Source organism: Epinephelus fuscoguttatus, linkage group LG1, assembly GCF_011397635.1.
Source record: "Epinephelus fuscoguttatus linkage group LG1, E.fuscoguttatus.final_Chr_v1".
Classification (NCBI taxonomy): Eukaryota; Metazoa; Chordata; class Actinopteri; order Perciformes; family Serranidae; genus Epinephelus; species Epinephelus fuscoguttatus.
In genome coordinates, this window is record NC_064752.1 from 46,642,391 (window position 1) to 46,659,076 (window position 16,686).

Consider the following 16,686-nt stretch of genomic DNA (forward strand, 5'->3'; position numbering starts at 1 on the left):
ATATATTACATATTGTATGGCTTAGAAAAAGTAGCTTAACAGGTAGGGATGACAAATAATATCTGGCCCACAAACAAACAAACAAACAAAAAAACTTTCCTTTTTCTTAATGCTGTTAATGATACATACAGTCATACATTACATGTGATGACCATTTTCTAAATGTAGGTGTTGCAACTGAGCATCAGGCAACTGCATGAATGATCATGTTGGTATGGTTGTTTTGCAGGTTTGCTATCAAACCCATGAAACCTGCTAAATATGATCTTTTTATTTTTATTCTATTTTATTTTATTTTATTTTATTTTATCTTATTGTATCATTTTTATTTATTTATTTATTTTTACAAAAAAGATCTTTGCATCTGGACTTAAGATGCATGTTGAATCCTGTGGCTGCTCAGCTATGCAGGGGATATGTATCTACTCTGTGCTAAATCACAAACTACCGAGAGAATTTCAGGAAGCTGGAGCTACTGCCTGTGCCTGTCCTCATAAAAAGTCTTTGTACCTCTCTGTAATGCCCTGGTTACAATGTGTCAGTAAAATGTGAAAGTGAGTCTAGGTTCAAAAAGTCAAGGTGTTTAGCAGCTGTGGTAATAGTAAATGTATTCTGCCATTTTTTCTGCCATCTAATTTGGTAAAACTTTATAATACAGCCAGTGATTTACAGTGTAATTAAATGTTATGAATCAGGTACCAATAAAATTTAACAGTTCCGACTGGTTTTTAAATGTAGGTACAACTGAGGAAAACAAGATTATGGCAGCAAGGGAGTACCTGCTGGGCATTTCAGAACAAGCGGCAACCTTTGAGGCTGAAAAATGAAGCCAATGCTGCAGTGCCAAAAACTGCAGTTCCTCTAATGACCACTTGAGGCTGGCTCCAAGAGCAAGTCAAATCCCCATGTTAAAATGTCCAACTTTACAGCAGAAATAAACATGTTTACAGCCTGCTACAAAAACAGTTTTGGTCTCTATAGTTAATTTCAACATTCATGACAAGTTTACAGGGGGTGTTTCTTTTTATTATTATTATTCAATCAATCAATCAATTTTATTTATAAAGCCCAATATCACAAATCACAATTTGTCTCACAGGGCTTTACAGCATACGACATCCCTCTGTCCTTATGACCCTCACAGTGGATAAGGAAAAACTCCCCAAAAAAACCCTTTAACGGGATAAAAAAAATGGTAGAAACCTCAGGAAGAGCAACTGAGGAGGGATCCCTCTTCCAGGACGGACAGACGTGCAATAGATGTCATACAGAACAGATCAACATGATAAATTAACAGTAATCCGTATGACACAATGAGACAGAAAGAGAGAGAGAGAGAGATGCAGGACAGACAGTAATGACAGTAGCTTATAACAACATTCATTAAAGTAATAATATTATAATTCTAATTACGGCTATTGTGGTACAATATGTTGAAAGTATATATTAATATCTGATAGTATACATATGTGACAATAATCATATGTGTATAATAACAGTAGAAGTATGACTAATGATAACAGCAGCAGCAGGAGGCATCTGGCAGGACCACGGCAGCAGCACAACCACACACGTCACGCTGTCCAGGCACCACTGCGATATGAGTTAATCTGAGAGACAGTGGAGCACAAAGGCTCCGGAGAAGAAGCCAAGTTAGTGACATCCAGAGTGGCTGAGTTAGCAAGATGCAGTAGCAAAGGAGAGAGAGAGAGAGAGAGAGAGAGAGAGAGAGAGAGAGAGAAGGAGAGAAGGTGCTTGGTGTATTATAGGAGGTCCCCCGGCAGACTAGGCCTAAGTCAGCCTAACTAGGGGCTGGTACAAGGCAAGCCTGAGGCAGCCCTAACTATAAGCTTTATCAAAAAGGAAAGTCTTAAGTCTAGTCTTAAATGTGGATAATAGGGCACTATGAGCTCTCTAAGATATGACGGAGCCTGACCATTTAAAGCTTTGTAAGTTAAGAGTAGGATTTTAAATTCAATTCTGGATTTTACAGGGAGCCAGTGCAGAGAAGCTAAAACAGGAGAAATATGATCTCGTTTCTTAGTTCCTGTTAGTACATGTGCCGTCGCTCCTTATTGCTCACCCGTTTACATTTTATCAAGTTATGCATATTTAAGGGTGGGGTTTGAGTGACAGACTGTCTGCGAGGTTTCGCCAGTCTATGGGATTGATCCACCCCTCGCTCCTCTACAGCTTCACCCTTTCATCTCTGGCTCCTAAACAAGATTGTGACGGCTGAAATGCCGAACTTGAGGCTTCAAAACGAAAGTCTACAAACCAAACCAATGGGTGATGTCAGAATACCTATGTCCATTATTTATATAGTTTTGCAAGAAAATATATAAATAAATAACACTCTAAGTTTTGAATGATTTATTTTTGTTGTGTAATTGAGGTGTAAAAGTAGTCAGTACTAAAAAAACATTCAGTACTATTACAGGCCTGTTGTCATTTTTTTCACTTTTATATTTACACTTGTATGTTCGTGATGACCTCTCCACCTGAGTTTCCAAAGATTTTCCCAAAGACCTGTGTTTCATTTTCTCTAAACTGCCCAACTGTTACTCTCTTGTTCATTGTCACGTTCTCTTCAACTGTACCTTCATTTAAGTACCAGTAGGAGCAGGTAGGCTAAGTATTTTTTTAGGCACCGAGCCCTAAAATTATTATTTTTTCTAAGATATTTTTTAGGGCATTTTTTGCCTTTAATTGACAGGACAGTGAAGTGTGAAGGGGGGAGAGAGAGAGGGAGAGACATGCAGCAAAGGGCCACAGGCTGGACTCGAACCCAGGCTGCTGCGACAACAGCCTTGTACATGGGGTGCCTGCTCTACCACTAAGCCACTGACGCCCCAGGAGCAGGTAAGTATTTAATTGCTACCAGATTCATACTGTTACAGTTGACTGAAGTAGTTCAGGCAGGAAGGACCCAAATGCAGGACCGCAGTCAGAAAATATACTTTAATTGATGAAACAGGCTTACAGGCAGATGAGTTGAATACCAGGCTGGCATGAAAGCAGGCAGCAACAATAAGCATGTAAAACAATGAACACAGGGAAACCACAAGGGCACATAAGCATGTGATCCAACAAAGAAAAAAGGAACCGGGCAGTTATAAGTAGGAAACATTAACTGTGGAAGTGGGAACAGGTGAGTGGACTACGGGACTAGGGAGGGACAGGTGAAACTAATCAGGGCAGTGGTGATGCATGGCATTCTGAATAAGTTATTACAACCCACAGAAACATTTAAGCAATATCACACGAGAGGGAGTGGTGTTGTACTGTATATCGTCAGGGCTGTGTTATTGACATACAGTACAATATCACGATTGATGTATCAAAAAAAACAAAAAAAAAAAAACAGTTCCCCCATTGCCAGGCAACGCAGCACACACACCAGGAACTCACAAGCTACTTTGTATTTACACTGATCTGCAACTGTGTAACTTCGTCCAGTTCAGCTGATGATACGTTGGCAAACCTGGATGTTGGCATGGCTGGATTCAAACACACCTGGAGGTCTGCACAGAAGAGTCCTGGCTTTCCTTTTCCTCGTCCTCTCCTGATGACCACTCATAATTTAATTAAAATGTAATTTTGAGGAAAATATCCATCTTCTTGGTGTTACGCTAGTGTCAGTTTGCGTCAATGTAGCGAGTGTGACAGTTGGTTAATTAACGTTTGTGTTTATATTTATGACACCTGTGAGCGGGGTGATTTTACTGTTACATGTCCCAGTGATGTTATACTCTATATCAGCACTCACGGAATGCCTCTCGTCCAATCAGATTACTTGGTCGGAACTAACTGTTGTTTAATGTGCAGTAATCTAACTTCCTCCTTCTCTTCCTCTCTCTTTGTCTCTATCATGCAATAAGCAGTTTTATCATGACGCTTTTTGTTATTTGACTTTTGACCAGGAAAGTTTGTTCAACATATTTAAATCTCTTCCATCATAATGCCAGGTAAAAGAATATTTCCCTCTGCAAATATGTAGGCCTAGCACCATGTCTTAACAGCAAGCAAATGCCTTTCTGTCCACACTGAATCCATTAAATATGTACTTCTGTAATGACCTGTATGTCCCTCCACTGTACCGATCAGCTGTGCCCTCCAGATCATATAGATTTAGGACATAACCACTTAAAAGGTGAGTACTTGCTTGCTGTGTTTTCTAATTTTTAAAAGTGAAAACACACCTCTTATATTATGATATTTACTTGAAATGACAGATTTGGGTTCAGGTTATTGACAAACAGGTTTACAGGTTGGGCGGGGTGGGTTGGCTCTCATAATGGGCTGGGTCGGTGCCGGTTTTAAAAAAAACCCTGGCCCACGCATCACTACAGGGTAGGGCAGATAATCAAATCTGGCAGGGAAAAACAAGGGCAGGAAGTGAAGTGATCTGAAATGAGAGGAGATGTGTGTGTGAATGAGGAATAGAATTAAACAAAAGAAGAACATGACCTCAAGAGGAAATCAGGGCAGACCATGACACATACAGCAAACACTGTCAATTGTGGGCTGTATTATTTTTCTTTCCAACGATATTAAGAAATTTCACAACAAACTAAAGCTCCAGTAGGCAACATTGTTTTGGTATAATTGAGTAAAAATTTTATAATATCCTCTAAGCATAATGTAAATCAAGTGGTCTGAGACAAACAATAGGTTTCTTCACCTCACCACGGTTCTGTGTTCAGCCTCTAAAGAATCAGTATCGTGCCAATGTGCACCAACCAATCAAAGGTCAGCTCAGACCACTCCATTCCTATTGGCTATTCTACTGCATATGTGCGTTCCCGTGCTGCCGGCAGAAGGGGAGAGCAAGTGGCAATGGCGAACAGTGCACCAGGTAAAATAACTATTCCAGCATTGGCTACAACTGCCTACACGGCTAATCAACCCAAAAAAAGGAAGACAGAACTCGGTTTCCCGGAGCCCCGGGGGGAGGGGAAGGGTGAGGTGGGGCCTGGCCCGGCTGGAGGGTGCGAGGGTCGGCCGTGGGAGCGGAGACGAGGGCTCTCTGCAGAGAGGGAAAGCCGAGCCTCGGGGGTATGTGCGGGGCGGGCTGCTGTGCGGTGAGTGAGAGCCGAGGCTCCCAGAGAGGGAGAAATAGAACCAAGTAGGATAAAATACTCCCGTGCTTGTCTGGTAGGAGGGGCTCAGGGCGGAGATGAATGAAACCTAACTCAGATGAGACTCAAAAATCAACCGTTTTCAGGCTTTCTATCTACTGCAGCTTTAAGTCAAATTTATTTAGCATATTTAAAACAACATGAGCTGACCCAAGGGCTTTAAGAAACACAAGCAACATAAAAACAGAGCAGACAACAAAATCATGCATAATAGCAGGCAGAGACAATAGTAAAATAGATGAGTTATGCAAAAACTAGAAAACAACCATTATAAGGGGCCAACCAGTGTTGGCAATTTAATTACATTGAAAAGCCAAGGAAAAGAGTTGGTCCTTGAGCTGTGCTTTGGATGACTCAGTGGAGGGGGATCTGATGTGATGGTGGCAGTTTGTTCCACAGACCTGGGCCCTGCGATTGAGAAGGTGCGGTTGCCCCGGAGTGTCTGTCGAGTCCAAGGGACTACCAGAAGCGACTGGTCAGGAGACCTTAGTGAGGGTGACCTTAGTGAGGTCAGATACGTAAGAGGGAGCCAATCCTTGAAGTGCTCTGAGAACAAAAGTAAAGTTTTAATATAAAATCTAAAGACTGACAGGGAACCAGTGCAGGGAGGTGAGTCTGGGGGAGATAGGCTTATATTTATGGGAACCAAATAAACACAGCAGCGTTCTGCACATACTGCAGACATGAGAGTGAAGACTGACTCACTCCCATGTCCCATGCAGTGGTGAAGATGAGCGGTAATAAAAGCATGGGTTACTTCTACACAATTTTGGAAAATAAAAAATAAAAAAAGTCCCTTTCACTAAGGCTCGCAGTTGGAAAAGCTGCTTGTGACCATGAAATTTATCTGATTATTCAAACTTTAAAGCATAATCAAAAATCATCCGCACAGGTTGGAGTCAAATCAAAACAAAATAAAGAGGGAAACTAAATATAAGAATGTAAGGATATTAAACAGTGCATTTTAAAAAATATAACAACAAAAACAAAAAAATATAACGTGAATAAAATAGTTTGGAATACACAACATGTGACAGGAATGTTAGCAGGACTGCAAATAAATATGTATGTACAAAGGTGCAAACACTTTTGTTCAAAGAAAAGGTAAAGTGGCATGTAATATAAATTGACAGTGACCAAAGTGATGAGTTCAGAGCCTTGAGCTCAACAGTCCTAGAGCCTGAGGGATGAAGCTGTCCCTAAGCCTGGTGGTATGGGACTGGATGCGGCTGTACCATCTGCTAGTTTGTGGCTGGGGTGATTTGGGTCTTTGATAGCATATAGCTAACGTATAGTAATAGATGTAGAGGTCCTCCATGGATGGCAGCACCATCCTGGTGATGTGCTTTATAGTTTCCATCATCCTCTGTAGAGCCTCATGGGTGAGGGCAGTTCAACTACCTTACCAGGTGGTGATGTAGCCGGTCAGGATACTCTTGATGGTGCAGTAGAAGTTGCAGAGTATCCTGGAGTCCATACTGAACCTCCTCAGCCTGAAGAGGAAGAATAGCCACCTGTGATGGTGTGTGTGTAGTGAGTTCAGGTCAGGTCCACAGTGATGTGAACCCTGCTGACTCTCCACCATGGTTTCTGCTATGGAAATAGGGGCGTGTCCCTTTCAATGTCTTTCCTGTAGTCAACAGTCAGCTCCTTAGTTTTGCTAACCTTGAGATGGAGGTGGTTGTCTTGGCACCAAGATGTCAGAGCTCTGACCTCCTCCCTGTAGGCCGTCTTGTTGCCGTCAGTGTTCAGGCCGATGACAGTCGTGTCGTCAGTAAACTCAGTGATAGTGTTGAAGGCAGGTGTGGCACACAGCCCTGGGGGGCTCCGCTGTTAAAAGTCAGGGTGGAGGATGTGATGGTGCCCATTCGCACTCTCTGGGGTCTGCCTGTCAGGAAGCTCAGGATCCAGTCACAAAGGGCAGTGCTGAGTCCCAGGTCTCTGAGCTGGATGAGAAGCAAAGAGGGCACAGTGGAGACGGAAGCTGAACTAACTGGCTCAGGTGGGAGAGGACAGTGTGAAGGGCTATTATGATGGATTTTCTTGTTTTCCAGAAATGGCTTCAACCACCTAAGAGCTGTTCCTTAGATCCCAACTCAATGCTTAAGTCTGGTACTAAGCAGTTCATGATTGACTGTATCAAATGCTGTGCTGAGGTTGTGGTCTAAAATTGTTACAATAGCACGGTTCTGATTGTCTTCTGCTATCAGCAAATCACTGTGATCTTAAAAGAGTTGATTCAGTGCCATGTTGCTCATAAAAAAACAGATTGTAAAGCTTTGAATATTTCAATCTTGCATAAAAAGGGATGGAGTTGCTGGTAAATGTTTTGAAAATTGGAGCTTGGAAATGGGCCTAAAGTTCATAGAGGAAAGAGTGCAGCTGATTCTCAAGAGTTAACTGCACTTCAAACAGGACGAAAGTGACAGTCTAGATTAACACCTGAGGAATGTTTTGAGATACATTACTGGAAATGTCTGATGTCATCCATTGTTGAGGATTCTGTAGAATTGCACCATTAATGAAATTAAAGCATCCTGTCCTCCTCCAGCTCTGATGAAGCAGGAAGTCAAAGGCACAGAGCTGGTTGACGTCTATGCCCTGGGAAGATTTCACTAAATGATTTATTACATTGTTGGCATGCACTGCCCTGACAGCTGATATGTAAGTTCCTGCCTTGTTAGAAATAAAGACTGTGGCTCTGACTTTGACTTGCTTGCGAATCAAACCAGGATCATGCTATAAACAGGAACATTAACACAATAAGGATATACTTTTGTAGCCCAGCATTCCTCTGGCCCATTGAAGTGTACACAAAAGCCACAAGTGGTTTCTGGTCAGGCTGACAGCTAAAAGGTAATAATTCACACACTACCTCTTGATTCTGTACAAATAAGATTTGCACAAAGCTTTTTCCCACCAAAGCATACTACTGTGTAAACAATACTCCCCTGCAGTGTGTGATGTAACAATGGCAAAAATTCAGGAACTTCGGCAAAATCTCAACAGTATGAAGGATCATTCTTCCTTCATGGTGGTGAAATCATTTCCTGTGGTTTCACACTGCAGAGATCTCAGACACAGTTCTCACTCCCTCATTCTGAATCAGAGACACTGAATAGTCCAGTCTTCTTCAACAGGCAAAAGAAAGCCCATCCTATCTGTGTCCTTTATTGTGTCTGAGCAGGATCCCAACACAAACTTGTGTTGTCTCTACAGATAAATATTACTATCTGGCTGAGTCAATCTCTGACTCTGTAAACGCAGTTTGGTAACAAAAACACAGAGCAGCATGATTAATGTGCATAAGCACTTAGAGGAAACACCGGGATCAGCTGCAGCCAGTGACCATGCAATGTTGCATGTCTGTCAAGGAAAAGGAAACAGTTTTGGAAATTCAACCTCATTGGCTTCATACTGCTGCTACACCTTTTCTCTGCTGCCTTTTAGAGGTTCAAATTCTCTTTACCTCAGACTAAAATAACTCTTTTGTTGCACTTTATTCATTCAGCCTGACACTGTGTTCAAGTTAGCATATTTCTTGTCTTGAGGAGAAGTTATCTTGTTCTTGTTCTTGTCGTTGTTGTCTGAAGCCTCAAGTTTGGCCTCATAGCCATTACCATCCTGGATCTTTGGAGCCAGAAGAGACCATATTTGGGTGAGAGGGTAGAGCTGTGGAGAAGTGAGGGCTGGATCTGACTCATTGACTGTGGTGACACTTTGCAGACAGCCTGCCAGTCAAAGTAGCCCCATCCTTAACTAGCGTAACTGTAAACAAAATAAAAAATTCAATTAAAGAAATGTAAACAGGTGAGTTACGTAACAATTTCACCCCCCATTCAGTTGTCATGAATGTTGAAATTAGCTAAAGAGACCAAAACAGTTTTTGTACCAGGCTGTAAACATGTTTGTTTCTGCTGTAAAGTTGGACATTTTAAAATGGGGGTCTATGGGGGTTGACTCAGTCTTGGAGCCAGCCTCAAGTGGCAATTAGAGGAACTGCAGTTTTTGGCACTTCAGCATTGGCTTCATTTTTCAGCCCCAGAAGTTTGCCGCTTGGTGTTAGCCTAACCGATCAGTAAAAGAAAAGAAAGTGAAGTATACATTCCAGCAGCAGCAACATGCCACTTCAGTGTGTTAGACAGCATGCCAGCATCGTGAAAGCAAATGAGGTGTGATGGGCATGACATGTAACATAACAGTGTCAACCTCTAGTGTGACATATAGCATATACGTCAGCAGCACTTTATAAACAATAACAATAGCATTAACATGACGATAACAGTCATATTCCATCCCTGTTGGTGGCTGATCTTGTCCTCTGCTCGGAGCGTAAGGATCTCCTGGACCTCATTGTTTTACAAATTGTGGACATAATTGGCCGCTCTTCTTCTTTGAGTTAGTCACTAACTACTACTAGCTGCTTTTAAAATCTCCCGTGGTGGGTCGCACACATAGCTTGTTGTCAAAACGTCACAGCTGTCCCATCCATCCTGCCAACTGTCCATTTTACACAGACGTGGATTCAGCGCTGTCACCACCGCCAATGAAAAGACAACTCTGCCCCCCGGTTCCATTATTGTACCTTGTTCACAGAATGGCAATGTGGCATAATGGCATGAAATTCCTGCCTTGAAGAGGCAGTGTAAAAGGGGCTCTTGTCAAGTAAATTTATGAAGTATAAATACATGAATCTGTCAATAATTACTTTCATAGCTTTGTACTGAATGGATAAAGGTATGTTTATACGTGATGCTTTAGGCCCTACATGCTCATGTAGGCCCAGTTTAATATGCAAGTCAATTTTATATATGTTATGGGGGTCCCTCTTCTGTCACTCTTTTAACTGAGGAGTCCTTGGCCTGAACAATGTCAGGTTGTTCTCACAAACTGTTTGAATATTTTCCTATGAAAACTAATGCACCCAAATTCGTACGAATCCCACGTATTTTGAAAGGCTACGATCACATGACCAATTCGTTGATGGCAGTAAACAAGGAAACAGTCCAGGAGGCAGGTTGGGGTGGTGGATTGGTCACAAAAGCCTAGACTTTCCCCAGGACTTCTCCCTGGAGTTGTGTGTTCAGAACCATGTGAACTTTGAGTCATTTTAAGATACATGCTATACATGCTACATTTCTTTTCCTAAACCTAACCTCAGTAACATTACGTAACTGTACAGTGTATGGGGAACTAACGTTTTTTTCAACCTGGGCCCCATTTTCCAATCTACTTTTGTCTGAATGTGTGATAGGATGTTCAATATTTGACATTTCTCCAGTACGAAGCTAGGGCTGACCTGCCTGCAGCCTGTGAGCGTGTGTTATATTAAATAATAGGGCACTCAGACAGTGTCAAACAATGTCAAAATACGTCCACTAAAAGTGCATTTTTTTCATACAGATAGGCTCGGATTGTTAGTATAATTATCCGACAACATAACGGGAAAGGAGATATGAACGTCTGTGTTTACCTTTAGCTGGATTCGGTCATGTTCCTCTGCCTGTTGCTGCTCCCTCTCTCTCCTCGTCCGCTCTTCAGTTTCAATGAGTTCTGCATCCGTGTACGTCCATGTAGCCTACTCCGTGTTCAAATAAATACAGGCGATCATCAAATTCAAATGGCTCATCCAGATCCAGTTGGTCAAAATCGGGTAAAAATTCGGACGTTTGTTGTGGCAAGTAAAAACACTCACTCAGAGTGAAAGTCTGGCTCTGAAATCTCACGTCCCGCAAGATTCTTCGTCTTCTTCTTTGGTGTTTTACGGCAGTTGGTCTTGTGAGATTTGAGTTGTTGCAGGAAGTTACCGCTGGAGTGACCTAACAAACACTGTTTGGAGTAGTCATGACTGAATTTTTACCTGATTTTAACCAACTGTAAAATGTTAAATGACCAACTAATACATTAAGATTAGTTTTATAAATAACAATAAAAACTACAGCCTTATATATTTAACAGTTTAGCTGACAATCCAGCTTCCCGGAAACCCTTGAGTAGATTCAGTTCCTTATATGGCCATTGATTGTTGTTAAGTAGTTAACTACAGAAAAAAATGTAATGTAATTTTAATAATTTCCTATTTTAGGGAGTTAAAATGGTATTGGTTTTTCTCCCAATCTGATCAACTGGCAAAAATCATACACATTTGTTCAGCGTTGGTAGTCTTTGTTTCCAGTTGCCTGCTCTCCATCTGGACAGCACAATGATGTATGACATCATAGTTGCGAGGTTGCCATGGAAGTGTTGCTCAAGCACTTGTTTCCATAGCTACATCATCACAGGCTTGTATTGGTCTGCCATTGGCCACAAAACACCTTGACTGGATGCCATCTGAAATTTATATACAGTCATAAATATATCTGTACTTTTGATCAGTGTCTGAGCCCCATTTTAACATCACATTTCACAGCCCCACTGCATCCCTGCGTGCACCGCAACACACTGAAAGCTAGCATGGGGGGGTTGAATGCCTAATAGAGCCCTGACTGTGATATCTCAGCTCTGTGGAGCCCTGTCCTTCCACTTTAGGAGAAGGCCAGGCCTTCTGGTGCTACTCCATACACAGCAGTTACAGGGTCCGGTGGTATAATACAACCTGTGAAAGAGTTTCAAATATAGATGACCAAACGGGGCAATCGAACGACAGGAGAAAGACATGTGTTATAGGGTAGTGGAGCCAGCATGATACCTCTGACAGGTAGGGTCAACCTCAGGGTACAGTCTGGCAAGTCTGCCTCTGCAGAGATGTAAACAGTGGAACGCTTTGAAATGGAGTATGCCATGCCTCACACAAATTGGTGGTAACTTATGTATTCTCTCAGTCGCGGATTGCCAGGTCCTATCAGGTAACCTCATTCCAAATTCTTCTTCCCAAGCACCCTTCAGATGGTTAAGAGAGGGGCTAGACATATTTTGAATCGTACGTATTATATAATCTTGAAATAGTGTCCCCCTGGTAGGGGAAGAGGCTGAAACAGTCATCCATCCAATCCCTGCATGGAGCTGCTGGGAAGGAGAGAAAGTGTTTCTGAGTAAAGTCTCTTATTTGTAGGTATCTAAAATAATGCATTCTTGGGATGTCATGCTTTTTAACTAAATGGCCAAAGGAAGAAAAATACCATTATGGAAGAGGTCTGCAATACATTTCAGGTCCTTTTGGAACCACAGATGGAATGCTGAGTCTAAAGGGGCAGGTGTGAACGCGGCTTTGCAGACTGTGTTCAACTTTTGTTTTTAGTGCGTCACGCCCGTCAGCAGCACCAAGAGTCGGGCATCAGTTTGAAGCTTCATGTCACTGGCTACCATTGAGAATGAATTGTCGCCTGTTGCTGTGTTGCTCTTAGTGTGAACACAGAATTATAATGAGAAAGTAAAAAGTCTCACAGAACACACAGAAAAGGTGTGACCAAAAATGATGAGCAAAGCCTGAAGTGTTCAAGGTGTAGAACCAAAAGTGTTTTATTTGATAACCCCATCTAATTGGTTCATGTGGTCCAGAATTCTGCCGTTATGGTGCCACTGTTTCGTGTCGTGTCATGTCGTGTCGTGTGTGTGCGTGTGTGTGTGTGTGTGTGTGTGTGTGTGTGTGTGTGTATGTGTTTAACTTTTCAACTTCATTGTCCACCAAGAGTCAGGTCAACCATTATGAATATAAAAATATGGGCATGAAATATGGGGGGCAAAATCACTGTATAACTATGCCAAATTATATACTTCATTACAATCCAATTAATCATATTCCCACATGTATTTTGTATTTTGTTTTTTCTGTTGGCCGAAAAATTGCTCTCCAATGAATGATTAAAGAAATTTAAAATCAAACACTGGCCTGAAGAAATTACAGCAAGGTATTATTACATCATAAGATCAAATCATGACTGAAAAATACTACTTTAATCAAATATTGGTCAAATTGTGTGCAGAACTGAAACAGTGTGAAGAGTATATGGCATGGACCGCACCATTTCCAGAGGGTTGAGGTATCAGATGGCACATTGACATGTGTTTCAATAATAAAAAATACACTTATTTATCATGTAAATGCATATATGTTGTATTGTCAGTGATATAAGTCAGCAAATAGACTGTTGTACTTAATCCAAATTAGACATAGACCTTTTCATGGGCCAATCTTGGCCTTGGGCTGGGGTCATCTGTACCATGTGCCAAGTAAATTTGACCAACCATTTTATCATACCCTGAACAGTTTTCAAGAAATGCTGCAAGTTAGTTTATTTGAAGAAAAGCAGGTGAAGCAGGTTCTTTTTGTAAGTATACACAGGCTGGGAGTTCTCTTCATTGTCTCCATATTCAAACAGGGACATCTTGCTCTCATTTGGAAATATCCAAGGTCTTCAGGTTGATGGTGTCAGTCCAGGATCCATACACCAGGTTTACAGCATCAACTCTCTTGACAGAGAACTCATAGTGCCTGTCAGGTATCAGGTCACTGATATGTTGTTCGAACGGCATGTTACATGAAACTGTTTATGTTCAGCAACGGTTGGGTTAATGCCCTTTATGTGCCCCCTTAAGTACAACCTCTTTAAAATTGATAAAAAATGAATACCTCATTGTACTAGAGACAATGTGAAGCAACAGAGCAACTTTGTGTGTGTTTTCAAATTTCACATTAGAATAAATCAATCAAATCAATACATCCTGATGTTTAAATTGATCCAGTTAACAGCACCAGTTAATACAGCATATGCTCCAAAACCCTTCATAACCTACTGCATTATCACATGGTAAAACTCAATACACATAGTGAAGCCAGCAGCAACCACACAGTGCAAAGATGGAGAGTCTGTGCAGCAGGTAAAGAACCCTGCTCCGCACCACCTATATGATGTGTTGCATCCATGTCCCATGTGTTTTGGCTGTTACATATATCAAACAGCTCAGGATAAAAAACACCAGGGGCCTCATTTATAAAGCTTGCTTACGCACAAAACAGGGCTTGAAAGTGGCGTACGCCACTTACCACGCAAAGGTTGTGATTTATAAAAATAAACTTGGAGAATGTGTGCACCTGTAAGCAAACTCTGAGTCATGTGTGCGCACATTTTGGAGACACTTGGGAAGAGAAGTGGAGTCAGATTTTTATTGATGTCTCACACAAATTTAATGTCAAACTATATCCACCTTAGATTCACGTTATCATTGAAATTAAATCCAGCAGGCTTATTTTGCGCTTGGAGTGAGTGATAATTGTTTCATAAAAACGTTGTAAAATCCAACTCAAATCCTGAATTGAAATTCTTTCTAAATACGTATTTAATCCACACTGCCTCTAACGTCTCATTGTCCACTCTGTGAGCGCAGGAGGGGGAGAGGACGGCGTGACTGCATGGAATATATTTATTTATTTAGCTAAATATTTCCAGTGTGTTTATCATGTCTCAAAATACAGCCATTAAGCACAACCGTTACACTCATTTCATCAGCCCTACTTAGACATGTGCTGTTCATGACAAAACCGGCATGAAGAAATGTGTTCGCCTATTACACTTTAATCTTTGAATTGTATTTCAAATTACACGTTGTATTTTGGGACAGGGATACCACTGGTTCATGCTGTAATTCAGGCCGGGTGTCTGAATTACACCCGGCCTTTATATGGTTATTGCCATAACCATATAAATACTGCAGTAACCCTCGTGCGTAATTGCGCAAGATGGCACTGGCACATACTCCTTTTTGCCTCTAACTTTAATAAATGTGATTCTTTATGTCACACATCAATGTCAAACATCTTCAAATTTAAAAGCAACACATTAACTACATGTTGGTAAAGGAGTAGAAATATTTGGTCTACCTTTTGTTGGGAATAGAATGATTTTATGTGTTTTACTATCAGTTGTGTTTCACTATATAAGTTTTAGATGTGTGAACAATGAGAATACTGAGATGATTTCAGCTGATCTAAATGTGTTTGCTTTGCAGAAGTGGAGAAGTACAGGAGAGGAAGAGACATGAAGTCTGAGGAGCACATACTGCAACGCTTAGATAATTAGTTTCATATACGGTAGTAAGAATAGAAAGTGATGTACAGATAGTAAGGTACAGCACGTGTAGGGAGTTGTGTTGTTCTCTTGTCTTTCAAAACAGGAACCACGCCCCCACTGTCAGCGGGAAGGAGTCAGATTAACACGAGGCAGGGGCGTGGTGTGGTGAAGGAGGAAGTGGAACTGCCAATGAGAAGAGGACAACGCCTTGCGTGCACAATGACACTCTGTTACGCTCAAATATACTGGGTCAGGGAAAGGACAGGAGGTCAGACTTCGTGAACTGACACTTTAGATCAGACTACTTTTGTTTTTGTTCTGTCACTGTCCGTGCAGTCCCACAGACACAGCTGACAGCATCAGCAGCGTTGATGTGTTGCCACTTTTTTTGCTTTATTAGTGATCCCGCTGCTGTGGCCACCAAATAAAATCTTTCTTCAGTCCTCCACCTCCCGTTAAAGGGTCTCTAGCTCAGTCTTGGAGAAATTCCGTTTTTGGTTCGTTTCTCACACCTGTCGCCGTGACTCAGAACGAGAGAACATTCGTGTGCCGGCTTATTTATATGCAGATCGCATTCATGAGGTGATTTGCATGACCATTTATGGTTGAACTAGGGCATGTAGAGGGCGGAATATGAGGCGGATCTGGGTGCACACAACTCCAGGAGGTCTGTGATTTATAAAGAGAACATTGCGTGCAAGTGTGCGTGCGCATGGTTTTATAAATCAGATTATTTTTTGGCGCATGCCATTTTCAGCTTTTGGGCACAACTTTTAGTATGAATCCTAAGCACTCTTTTATAAATGAGGCCCCAGGACCTTTCTGAAATGTGCCTAGAGATTTTCAACTTTTTAGCACCCAGAGCAGCTGCACAGAAGAGTTGCAGCGCTCTGAAAAACAATGCTGGGCATGGTGTTTATTCTCTAGGTGGCTGCATGTGGCCACACACACTCTTTCCTCACAGGGAAGAATTGGAAAATGACAGACCTTCAGACTCATCAAATCTGGAAGCAAAGAAATTAAACTATACACAGAAAGACAGGTACACACCAAACACCATACAGAAGTAGAACTGGCATATAAACATAAAATACAGTTCTCCACATTGGTAGCAAGGCATACATTTGTCAAAGTGATGTGTAGAAAGCTGAGCTGGTCTCTCCCCAAACGAGAGACTGCATGCCACTCCCGAGAACACTTAAGCCCTATACGACCGTTTTTATCAGCAATAACTTTTGATTCAATAAACAAAACAGTGAAACAGAGACTCGCCAGAGCTCTTAAACATTAGTTACACATAAGTGCAATCAACATCTAACCTCCAAGTTAAAAGTGCGTAACACTGATTATTGTTGATTATTGATTATTAAAATTGAACCTTTAAACATCTGAAGCAACAGGCACTTAGTAATTATTATAAATCTGCCAGACAAAAACATCGGGAACACAAACACGTCACTGCCCTCTACTACAGGTAGGGGGAGCATACACTATGCAAAGTGGGTCACAGTCAGTGTACACAAACAATATTAACTGGC